Raw genomic sequence first — 10,347 nt, 5'->3', positions numbered from 1 at the left:
GTACATAATTATCGTTAACTTCAATATTACCATCTTCTTCGTTGTCGCTTTCGTCATTCACGGTATTAAAGTTAGCATCAGGTAGTAAATTTCCCCATTTCAGATTTGTTTTATTATTTCAGATCTCAATTTATCTAAAGAAAATCAAACACTTCTTTTAGATAATATTATATTTTTTTTCAATCTTGTAGTTTTCGTCCTTCACAAGTTTTTTAAAATTGAAAATGTTTTTTTTTTGTAAAAAAGCGAAACGTGAAATATTTTGTTAAAGTTCGGTTAGTGTAACATAATTTATAAGCGATTTAGGTATTTAACTGACTTGGTCCTTAGGGATTACCGATTCGGGCGGTACTTATTAATTTATTCTTCTAATGTGGCTGACCATCTCATCCTACAGGACTATTAAACGATATAGTGATATTAAAATAACAGTGCCCTCAAACTTTGTTTAGGTGAAAAAAAATTAACTGTTTTAACGGATTTCCGGCAATTATTTATTGTTCTTATGGTGTATTCTGCTATTCGGGGCAGAGACAAATACAACAAATCAATAACCATAAAATTTGCTTCAGCAGTTGAACAAATCGGACTTTTTATATCATACACTCATAGGGTGAAATGGTATATTAAAGTCTCCAAAATGTATGTAACAGGCAGAAGAAAGCTTCTCCGACTCTATAAAGTATATATATTCTTGATCAGGATCAACAGCCGAGTCGATCTAGCCGTCCGTCTGTCCGTTTGTCCGTCCGTCCGTCCGTCTGTATGAACACGCAGATCTCGGAGGCTATAAGAGCTAGAGACACCGAATTTGGTATGTATACTCATGTAGTATGTAAATGTATCACATAAAATAATCACATAAAACTATTTTTCTTAAAAAGTATAACAGCTATAGACATCAAATTTGGTTTATATTTTCGTTTAGTTAGCGCGCAGAAACTAATTGTTCACACTTTTTGCCACGCCCCCTTCGCTCCCGGAATTTACATAAAACAGATTTTCTTAAAAACTATGACAGCTACCGACTTTAAATTTGGTATGTAGACTAGTTCAATAGACGCGCAGATATTGGCTATTTAAAAATTTTGCCGCGCCCAATTCCGCCCCCGCAAATCAAACAAAACTGATTTTGTCAAAAACTAACAAAGCTAAAGTCAAAAAATTTAGTATGTACACTGGCTTAGTATGCGCGCAGAGTATACATCTTTTCATATTTTGCCACGTCGACTTTCGCCTCCATAATTTGTAATAAACCGATTTCCTTCTGTAGTTTTTGATTTCGCATTCAAATTCGCCAGACTAACTATTTCTACCAAACTACCAAATCGGACAAGAAGCATGCAAAATATGAGTATGAACGTGCATAAGGCCAGGATTGGCCGTTGGCTAGTAGCGGCGCTAGAGTGCTCGTGTGTTTGTGGAGTGAGCGAGATAGCACATAGTATGAGGCATGTAAAAACAATTTAATAGACATACATCTGGTTTTCGAAATTTAAAATATTTGTTTCACCTGGTGAAACCCAAGTCGGCGAGTCGACTTACTTCATTATATATATAAGATTAGATACCTATACAGATCGGCTCAGCTCAACCGCTGCTACTACGTGCATACACACAAGCGCAGCTCTATATAAACCATATGTGTATGCGTGCCGTGCTTTGTGAACTTATCTTTTCTTTATTACTAGAATTGCTTTACTTTCAGTTCTTCTAATAGTGTTATGGTTTACTAATCCTAATAATCCTTTCAGTTTATGTCGAAAAGAAATGTTACTGCGACCAGCAATCCATTCGATGGCCGTTATATACCCCGAATTGAGCATCTGGAGTGGATAAATGGAAAACTGAATTCAAATTATATGCATCTAAATGACTTGTGTTCCGGCCTATTTTTAGCTCTTTGATATCTTTAAATCTGATGAAGAAAGTGAAATGGGCAACCACTACGGATTTTGATCATATACAGAAATTCTGATTACTAAAGATGAGTTTCCATCGCACGTATGGGCAGAAGAATATTCCTGTACACTTGCTGATAAAGGGTACTCTTTAGGATCATTTGCGATTTGTTCGTTGGGTTTACAAGTTCTTCTTGATAAAATTAACAATCATCTGCTGCAGTTAATTATGATACCCCGGCAAAAAGTAGACGCACTCTCCCAGTGGAGATCGTAAGCTCAGTCGCTATGCCAAGCGGACTTCAACACAATTCTCGCTTAAAATTACCTAATCGAAGATCTTGAAACCGGCTGCTACCATGCAACTTAGCGAGAGACCACAATTGAGAATCGCTTGAGTGCACCACCAGTTCAGCGCAAGCTAAGAGTCAGCAGATCATCAACGAGGACAAGCAAAAGATTTCCAAAACAAGTCGAAGACGGTTTCAATGAGGTTAAATTGCCTGAAATATGGAATAAGTCATAATAATCCGATTCCATATATATATCATTACATTCGACAAGCAATACTGATCAAGAGGTATCTAAACAGGTTAAGTCCACCGATGATACTGTGATAAATAAACTAAAATACTAAAACGATTTGGTACAAGTAATTAAAACGCGCCGGAATTTAATTTTAACCTAGTTTTAAACACAATGATTTATTTACAGGCAAGTATTCACCCACGATATGTTTCGGGCTAAAGTAAAACTGGAGTTAAAAGTGCTGGTGGTCGGCGTAACCGTATTCGCTTTTGGAAAAACATTTCTACCACTCCCTCCCTGCTGTTCACTCAGTGGCGTGAACACTAATGATGACAAATCAAGGCAACATGAAATCGCTTCGAAGTGGTTAATGAAAGGATTAAGCCACACTGATGGAAGATATACACGAATAGACTAACTTAGATTTCATATTTCATATATTATCTAAATATCAATGTAAAAATCCTCTTTGAACCGAGTTGAGATCTTAACTATGTTTTATGCACAAGAGTCTATGGATTCCAAAAATTATTTAGTTTTTTCCAAAATTAATAGTTGTATAGAGCAATGCTTATAACAAACAACATTTTAGAATAAACTAACATTTAAGTGTGATTACATCAGCTACTTATTTTTGCACGTCCGCACTCTGTAACGTGAAGCTTTACACTGATTTGTCCCTAATAAATGCCTGTATAAATGAGCGTAGTTGTCTACCTTATTACTAAGTCTTATATTTGTCAGGGTATTATCTGCAGCATTTCGAAAGTGAACCGTTTGGTGTAATGTTTTTCTTTATCTACCATGTTTGCTGCAGTAAAATGGAAGGTGAATGTCCACTGGCCGCACAGTGCCATAAGTGCCGCTTTTTGTATATTGAAGTGTAGCTATGTAATTTTCTTTAGTTTTCTGCATTATTCCCGTTGCATGGTATTTTATAAACTACATTGCTCTTGTCCATTGTATTAATCTTGCTTTTTGTCCTGTTGAATATACCTCCGTAACGTGTTGTTGGGTTTTGTGTTATCAGTGTTGTAGCGATCCGAGTTTGCTAGTCTTTCCGACAGTTGTGGGACGCATGTGACGGACATAATGCGTTTTGTTATGGGTTCTCTATTTGTTTTCTTACTGTGAGTTATTAGTAACGTCCTTATCCTTTAAAATTTGTCTTATTTCTACCTCTGTTTTTTTATGAAAAATGGTCCGATACGTTGAGCATCCGTTGTATACAACCTCTTGCTGTATTCATTATCATTGACTTCGGATGTTTTGAGTTGAAGTTGATGATTCGTTCTGATGCTGTTGGTTTTTTTTACCATTTTAATTAAAGCTCGTTTCCTCGTCTGTGTATTGATGAATCTAGATATGGGCATTTCCGGAAAAAGGTCAACCACAGGACCCAAATATAAAGTACCAAATCTCCGTATTTTTTTCATTATATTTTATTAAGAAATGTTCCAAATGTACAGTTTTGAATAGTAGTAGTGAAAAAAAGATCAAATGTACAAAATATTTGTAAGAAAAGTTGAGTTTGTGTTTTTTGTAAACTTGTTACATTTTTAAGAGATTACTCTTTAAATTATTTACTGCATTAGAGGTTCTGTAACCGTAAATGTTCTGCTCTTAAATGAAACTTAGACACGTGAACTAACCGTAAAAAATATAAAGAGAGCCGTAAGAGTACGATTTTACCGTAATTTCGCTTATTTGTCAAGTCATCTTTTTTTGTCGTGTGAGTGACCGAAAAACAGTAAAAGTTTTCTTAGCACATACATTTTTCCAGAAACAATCATATAAACAACGTCTAGTCACAAAATTGAAATTGGATCATCTGCTCCATCATATTGGATCAATTTGGGTTATAGCGTGCACGTGGCGAATCAGGCACTTGTCTCTGCGGATCCCATAATCTAGAAAGTCCGGTAGGCACTGGCACTGTTTTAAACAAAAATTTAAAATTATTTGAAATTCCGAAATTTCTTTTTCAGCGTTATTTCAAAACTCATCTTTAATATAAAAAAATATATTCCACAACATAAAAATATATACATCAACTTCTCAACTAATCGCAAAATTCAAATGGTATCCTCCAGAAGCTATATTTCAAACGATAAGAGCGTTCTTTTTCAACCAGGTTTCTTTCAAGGAAATAAGTGTTACGATATCGCGAATATTATGACGTCACGAACGATATAATGCCGCGAAAATTGGATTTTAGTTTATATTGACAAAGGTATAGCGATATGTCCGCTAATCTTGGCGGAAATGGTTTTTGGTACTTAAATACTTAGTTTGTGGTATTATGCAAATTTTTCAATATTAAATGATTATTCTCTTTTTTTCAAAAATATTTTTAAGTCTTAGTTTGTGGTATTATGCAAATTTTTCAATATTAAATGATTATTCTCTTTTTCTACAAAAAAATTTTTTTCTTTAAATTTGAATTATTTCTCTCCCTTTTTTTGGGATTACTTATTACTAGTTTCTTTTACAATTTTTGATTCTTTTTTCTTGAGTGAGAAAAAAATTTAATTAAGGATTTTATAAATATTTTAGCTTGCGTTTTTCTTTTTCTTTTTTTTAAATTTAAACTTTTGGTTTTGGTTCACAAATTTTTTCTCACTGTGTTTACACAAATTCTTTTTTCCTTTTTTGATTTTCTTTCACTTAGAATTATTTTGCTTAACTTACATTATTAATAACATCTTCGGTGCTTGTACTGATCGGCTTGTAGGAGGGCTCGCTTTTCCAACGTTGAAGGTAATAACGCTCCTTGGCAAACACGTTTGGGTTATCAGTTTTCCTCTGAACGGATCTTGGAGGAAATTGCAGCGATAAATTTGACCCTGTCTGATTCTTAGTGTAGTTCAATATAGTGTTTTTATTTCGTTGACACTTTAAGGCATTTAACGCGTTTTCTCGGTCACGACCACTGATATCTTTCACAAACACTAACAAGTTTTATTTGGCAGGGTCCCTGCACGGGCGCCATTAAACACTTCCTTCACTCACGGTATAAAAAAATAAAGTTTTTATTTAAAGTCACTTTACAATTACAACTTAATGATAACTGAAAGATTCTGACTGAGTGAATTCCGCGGAGCTAAAGCGAAGTTTACCGGATGGTTTGGACTTAGGCTTAAGACTGATTTTCTATGATTTGATTATGTTGGATGAAGGCTTGGATAATTGACGTCGCGACGTCGCAGGCGGCGGCGTTGGCTGAGTCCAATAGTCCACTAAGAGCGTGGGACCATTCTTTGTTTACACAAGTGTTCAGGACCATTCTTTGTTTATTGCCGAAATTTGTGGAGTGATTCTGGGTATCAGGCTTGTTGTTTATCCTAACGATCGGACTGTTACTGGGGATAGGCGATCATGCGACAAATTGGCATCAGCCGATTGAGTGGGGTGACTTGTTGTTTATCCTAGCGATCGGACTGTTATTTGAGACAGGCGATCATGCGACAAATGGGCATGTGACGACTGAGTGGGGTTGACCGATGGGAATTGCTTGTGATGATGAAATAGGATCGGCCAATGGGCATGTGTTGACGGACTTGGGTTTTATGGTATAAGTACTTGACTCCTTGTTATGATAGAAGTGCTTAACTTATATATTACACGTTAAGGCATGCAATTTTAACAATTTTCTGTTCACTTGCGAACTTCACACACACACACACGATTTTCACCAATTGTCTTGGGCCCGAAAGCTCGGTTGAGCAGTTGTAGAATTGGAATATTCTGGTTATTTGGGTGTGCGATGTGATCGAGGCGAGAGTATAATTTGCGAGTGCTGGATCGACGCTTCTGCTTTATTTTTCAATGAGTGAGTCGACCAGATATTTACGGACGCCGCGTGTAGTTCTGTCTCTCTCACTAGGTACTACACGATTGCCATGATTATGCACGCCTGACACTTCATTTCCTACATAACTATTCCGAAACTGGAAACGATGACCGCCGTACTAGGATGCCGTTTGGCTGAAATGATGAGCCAGGGTCTACAAATCAATATATATCAACGTTACTTTTGGACTGATTCACATACGCTTTTTACCTGGATTAACAGCGATAAACGTATGGACGTTTTTGTCGCAAATCGAATAGGTGAGATTTGTGAAAAATCGGTAAGATCAGAGTGGCGCTGGCTATCAACAAATGAAAACATCGCTGACGTCATAACGCGTGATAGCATATCAGCATAAACTTCATTGGTTGAAGGGACCCGAATTTCTTCAAAGACCCGAATCCACGTCGGATATTCAAAAACCCATTATAGAAGAATTCGACCAAACAGGTATCGTAATGGTACTTCAAGAGATGGAACATCCAATGGATATACTCATACAAAGAATTTCCTGATACAATAAATTAATTCGCAGTACTGCCTGGATTTGGAGACGGTTAAAATGCAATCGAAAATTGAATGAGTTAAGTGTCGGCGAAATTGAATGGGCGAAAACTGTCTGATGGAAGGTTGTACAGCAACAACTATTTTAGGACGATATAATTAGCCTAAAAAACAGAAGGGAGCGACTAGTAGGCTGTTTTAAACGGGCAATTGAAGCAATTTTAGCAGTAAACGCAAATCTCAGCGATGAAACGTTCCAAACAATTTTTATGGAGGCAGAATATCTGGTCAACAGCAGACCATATATGTATAGTGGAATCTGACGACCCCGACGACGAACTTGGTCTATGTCCAAACGATATTTGTATCCCGCAAAGCTGCATACTCCACGGCCCAGGCAACTTTACTTCCAATACGATGGAAAAACGAGCTTGGAGAATCTCGCAGTACCATTTAGAAGAAACATTTTCAAAAAAATTTCATACAAATTGGAGTATCCCCATAAAATTTGCTAAGGTGATAGTATTGGATATAAAACATAAGATCCCGAAATTTCCGATCGGATAAATAGAACACAAGTTACAATCAACATGGATAAATCCATTTTTACAGTCAATTGTGCTGAATATCATTCCACTGCTCACTGTCCATGTGTCCAGTTGGTCTTCGATTAAGGGTAAAGGAAAATGGTCTTGTAATATTACCTTGTTGATCCTTCTATATTCGATACATAGTCTAGAAGATCCATCCCGTTTTTACCAGGACTACCGACCTATGTACTCTGACTCGGAGTGCTCGAATATTCCTTGCTTTAACCATTCATCAACTTGTTGACATCTCGTGTCATAGCAACGTTCGTTATAAGCGAATCCATGCGGACGTGAGTATATTGGGGTATCATCATTGACTACGATTTCGCATTTTCACGTTTGTCGACTTTGCATTTACATTTGCATTTATAGTTTTAAATCAGTTCGCGTAAATCGTTCTTTGCGTAATTGCTTACGTTAGCTTCAGTATTTAATTCAATCTCGTCGACATTTAATGTATTTAAATTATTCTTATCAACACCGAAATTTGCGTTTAAAACTCGATGCTGTCACTTTTTTTTCAATTATTCATGATTTATTTTTACTTTCACACTTTTACAAAATTCTTCGCGTTAATAAAAATACTGATTTTAATTTCTTGTCCGTCAATTACGAATGGTTGTTTAATTGAACCCATGGCTTTGACCGCGTCGCTACTACCAATCCCGATTAATAATATGTTGCACTCACAATGCTTTGGCTGTTGGCTGTTTGGCTGTTCTTTTATAAGTCGTTTCGGACATAAGATTGTCTTTACTTCCCGCATTCATCTTTAAACGGTCGATTATTATCTCTTTATACATACGTGAGATTGATTGATTGGCGGATTTCAATTTGTCTTTGAAGTCTTTTAACGTCAACGTTGACTTGTTCCTACCAAAGTCTTCAATACCATCAATAACATACTGAATCAATCATCAGCAAGAAATATTCTTGGAAATTCTCCTTTTGACTCATTTTTAGATCAGCCATCATTTAGTGCAATTGAGCACTGTTCGTAGTCGAATTGAATTTATTGAAAGGCGCCTTTTTTAGTTTTAACTAGTTAGAAATACAACTCGCAACAAAAAGCTTTGCTAATTTTTTTAATGACCGCTTTGCAAATATAAACATTTGTAAACCATTCCGTCAATTACGAATGGTTGTTTGATTGAACACATGGCTTTTTTCCTCATTTTCCGATCAGCCATCATTTCGTGCAATTGAGCACTGTTCGTAGTCGACTTGAATTCATTGAAAGGCGGCTATTTAGTTTTAACCAGTTAGAAATACCTCGCTCGCTCGCAACAAAAAGCTTTTATATGTAATCCTTTTAATGACAGTTTTGCAAATATAAATATTTGTAAATCATTCCAATAAACTATGGTTACAAGATAATCGAATTCATTAATTTGTACTTCAATGGAAAGGGTATCTTCACCATTAAACGATTTAATTGAATATTCAACGTTATGAAAATTTAAAGCAAATCTTGGCTACTGAAGGGTTGATTTTGTCTCTTTCATCTTGTACATAATTATCGTTAACTTCAATATTACCATCTTCTTCGTTGTCGCTTTCGTCATTCACGGTATTAAAGTTAGCATCAGGTAGTAAATTTCCCCATTACAGATTTGTTTTATTATTTCAGATCTCAATTTATCTAAAGAAAATCAAACACTTCTTTTAGATAATATTATATTTTTTTTCAATCTTGTAGTTTTCGTCCTTCACAAGTTTTTTAAAATTGAAAATGTTTTTTTTTTTTGTAAAAAAGCGAAACGTGAAATATTTTGTTAAAGTTCGGTTAGTGTAACATAATTTATAAGCGATTTAGGTATTTAACTGACTTGGTCCTTAGGGATTACCGATTCGGGCGGTACTTATTAATTTATTCTTCTAATGTGGCTGACCATCTCATCCTACAGGACTATTAAACGATATAGTGATATTAAAATAACAGTGCCCTCAAACTTTGTTTAGGTGAAAAAAATTAACTGTTTTAACGGATTTCCGGCAATTATTTATTGTTCTTATGGTGTATTCTGCTATTCGGGGCAGAGACAAATACAACAAATCAATAACCATAAAATTTGCTTCAGCAGTTGAACAAATCGGACTTTTTATATCATACACTCATAGGGTGAAATGGTATATTAAAGTCTCCAAAATGTATGTAACAGGCAGAAGAAAGCTTCTCCGACTCTATAAAGTATATATATTCTTGATCAGGATCAACAGCCGAGTCGATCTAGCCGTCCGTCTGTCCGTTTGTCCGTCCGTCCGTCCGTCTGTATGAACACGCAGATCTCGGAGGCTATAAGAGCTAGAGACACCGAATTTGGTATGTATACTCATGTAGTATGTAAATGTATCACATAAAATAATCACATAAAACTATTTTTCTTAAAAAGTATAACAGCTATAGACATCAAATTTGGTTTATATTTTCGTTTAGTTAGCGCGCAGAAACTAATTGTTCACACTTTTTGCCACGGCCCCTTCGCTCTCGGAATTTACATAAAACAGATTTTCTTAAAAACTATGACAGCTACCGACTTTAAATTTGGTATGTAGACTAGTTCAATAGACGCGCAGATATTGGCTATTTAAAAATTTTGCCGCGCCCAATTCCGCCCCCGCAAATCAAACAAAACTGATTTTGTCAAAAACTAACAAAGCTAAAGTCAAAAAATTTAGTATGTACACTGGCTTAGTATGCGCGCAGAGTATACATCTTTTCATATTTTGCCACGTCGACTTTCGCCTCCATAATTTGTAATAAACCGATTTCCTTCTGTAGTTTTTGATTTCGCATTCAAATTCGCCAGACTAACTATTTCTACCAAACTACCAAATCGGACAAGAAGCATGCAAAATATGAGTATGAACGTGCATAGGGCCATGTAAAAACAATTTAATAGACATACATCTGGTTTTCGAAATTTAAAATATTTGTTTCACCTGGTGAAACCCAAGTTGGCGAGTCGAC

At 35.7% G+C, this 10,347-nt stretch overlaps 1 long non-coding RNA gene across 2 annotated transcripts; it reads left to right on the top strand.

The window, feature by feature from the left end:
- Positions 1-289: 289 nt before the first annotated feature.
- LOC137586284 (uncharacterized) lies at positions 290-3,137 on the top strand. Of its 2 annotated transcripts, XR_011033744.1 has the most exons (3): positions 290-306; positions 1,755-2,553; positions 2,616-3,137. It is a non-coding gene; the product is annotated as an uncharacterized lncRNA (long non-coding RNA). The 2 variants fall into 2 exon arrangements; XR_011033743.1 differs by lacking the exon at positions 290-306 and having other exon boundaries at positions 1,529-2,553.
- Positions 3,138-10,347: the final 7,210 nt, after the last annotated feature.

Source organism: Drosophila tropicalis, unplaced genomic scaffold (assembly GCF_018151085.1).
Source record: "Drosophila tropicalis isolate 14030-0801.00 unplaced genomic scaffold, ASM1815108v1 contig_977, whole genome shotgun sequence".
Classification (NCBI taxonomy): Eukaryota; Metazoa; Arthropoda; class Insecta; order Diptera; family Drosophilidae; genus Drosophila; species Drosophila tropicalis.
Note: the sequence above shows the minus strand (reverse complement) of the source record. Positions and strands in the feature narration are given on the sequence as shown.